Source organism: Rhinopithecus roxellana, chromosome 9 (genome assembly GCF_007565055.1).
Source record: "Rhinopithecus roxellana isolate Shanxi Qingling chromosome 9, ASM756505v1, whole genome shotgun sequence".
NCBI lineage: Eukaryota > Metazoa > Chordata > Mammalia > Primates > Cercopithecidae > Rhinopithecus > Rhinopithecus roxellana.
Genome location: NC_044557.1, coordinates 102,906,337 through 102,908,836, shown reverse-complemented (window position 1 = coordinate 102,908,836; position 2,500 = coordinate 102,906,337). Strand labels below are relative to the sequence as shown.

At 42.8% G+C, this 2,500-nt stretch overlaps 1 pseudogene; it reads left to right on the top strand.

Annotated features, from left to right (window-relative positions):
- The first annotated feature begins 1,230 nt into the window (after positions 1 to 1,230).
- On the top strand, positions 1,231 to 1,309 carry LOC115899855 (annotated as a pseudogene).
- Positions 1,310 to 2,500: the final 1,191 nt, after the last annotated feature.

Sequence of the window (2,500 nt, the reverse complement as noted above, 5' to 3'; positions counted from 1 at the left end):
ATGGAGAAGGAAGAGCAGGTGGGAGAGGACTGGTTTTAAAATGGGCAGACCTAGAGTGAAGTCCCAGTTCTCACTCACAGAACAATGTTGGCAAATCGCTGGAATTCTCAACCTCAGTGTATTCATCTGTATAATTGGCATATCAACAGCAGAAGACCTTGTCCCAGGGCCACTGCAAGACACTCTTTCTGGGAAGCACTCTGTAAACAGTGAAATGTCTAGAAATGAGAGTCATGGACTTTGGCCGAAGCAATCAGGAAAGGCTGGGGATTCCCATCGGGTGGTTGGTGATGTTCTTGGCCTTCAGATGGACATTGGACTCAGAGGCTGAACCTGCTGGGTCCAGATTTGCAGGTCTTTTCCTCCTTAAGCTGCTCTTGTCACCACCTTCCTTTGTCCCCTCCCTCCCCCACCTCCAGTCTCCCTTTATGCTGGCTCATCAGGCCTGTCTGAATTGCCAGATGAAATGCAACTCAATAGCCTGAGTTATCTAGAATTACATTCCAAAAACATCTCTGCGTTTCCTCAGGGGAGGAAGGAAAACAGGGACCAGAGCACAAGAGGTCATAGAGTACCCTCTAGCCACATTCTACGTTTTCCTTTGTTCAGTTTGGCCTATGGTTTCCTAAAGAATTTCCCCCAACTGTTGCCAGCCCTGTAGATGGAATCAGGAGTCTCCTATTGGGTATGATCTGAGGGGAGTTGGACGACCCTGCCCTAATCTCTCCTATTGGCCTGAAATTCTCAGAGTACCTGAACTTTTGGTTTTGCAGCCAATATGTTTCCACTGAAGGTTATAATTAGCCATTATCACCTGAGTTTCAATTCAGGTTATCTTGAACTCCCTGGACCTGACACACAAAAGTGATATCTTTTGATAGAAAAGACAGTATCAAGCTGGGCGTGGTGGCTCATGCCTGAAATCCCAGCACTGTGGGAGGCTAGGAGTTTGAGACCAGCCTGGCCAACATGGCAAAACCCCATTTCTACTAAAAATACAAAAAACTAGCCAGGCATGGTGGCATTTGCCTGTAATCCCAGAATCCCAGCTACTCAGGAGACCGAGGCACAAGAATAGCTTGAACCCCAGAGGCAGAGGTTGCAGTGAGCCGAGATCATGCTAGTGCACTCCAGCCTGGGGGACAAAGTGAGAATCTATCTAAAAAAACAGAAAAAAATAAAAAAAGAAAAAAGAAAAGAAAAGACAGCATCAAGAAAGTACTGATCATGAAGACTATACTTTCAGGGATCATTTCTATAGTTCATTACTAGAAAAGTTTTTCTGAACATGTAGAGCACCGACAGAAACTGGACCCCTTCCTTACACCTTATATAAAAATTAACTCAAGATGGATTAAAGACTTAAATGTAAAACCCAAACCATAAAATCTTTAGAAGAAAACCTAGACAATACCATTCAGTACATAGGCATAGGCAAAGACTTCATGACTAAAACAGCAAAAACAATTGCAACAAAAGCGAAAATTGACAAATGGGATCTAATCAAACTGAAGAGCTTCTGCACAACAAAAGAAACTATCATCAGAGTGAACAGGCAACCTACAGAATGGGAGAAAACTTTTGTAAGCTACGCATCTGACACAGGTCTAATATCCAGAATCTACAAGGAACTTAAACAAATTTACAAGAGAAAAAACCCATCAAAAAGTGGGCGAGGGATATGAACAAACACTTCTCAAAAGAAGACATTTATGCAGCCAACCAACATATGAAAACAAGCTCATCATCACTGTTGGTCATTAGAGAAATGCAAATCAAAACCACAATGAGACACCATCTCAAGGCCAGTTAGAATGGTGATTATTAAAACGTCAGGAAACAACAGATGCTGGCGAGGCTGTGGAGAAATAGGAAAACTTTTACACTGTTGGTGGGAGTGTAAATTAGTTCAACCATTGTGGAAGATAGTGTGGCGATTCCTCAAGGACCTAGAACCAGAAATACGCTTTGACCCAGCAATGCCATTACTGGGTATATGCCCAAAGGATTATAAATCGTTCTACTATAAAGACACATGCACATATATGCTTATTGCAGCACCATTTACAATAGCAAAGACTTGAAAATGTGGCACATATACACCATGAAATACTATGCAGCCATAAAAAAGAATGAGTTCATATCCTTTGCAGGGACGTGAATGAAGCTGGAAGCCATCATTCTCAGCAAACTAACACAGGAACAGAAAACCAAACACTGCATGTTCTCACTCATAAGTGGGAGTTGAACAGTGAGAACACATGGACACAGGGAGGGGAAACATCACACACCAGGGCCTGTCGGGGGCATGAGGGGAAAGGGGAGGGAGAGCATTAGGACAAATACCTAATGCATGTGGGGCTTAAAACCTAGATGATGGGTTGATGGGTGCAGCAAACCACCATGACACATGTATACTTATGTAACAAACCTGCACATTCTGCACATGTATCCCAGAGCTTAAAGTAAAATTTTAAAAAAAAGGACATCATGGAAGGAG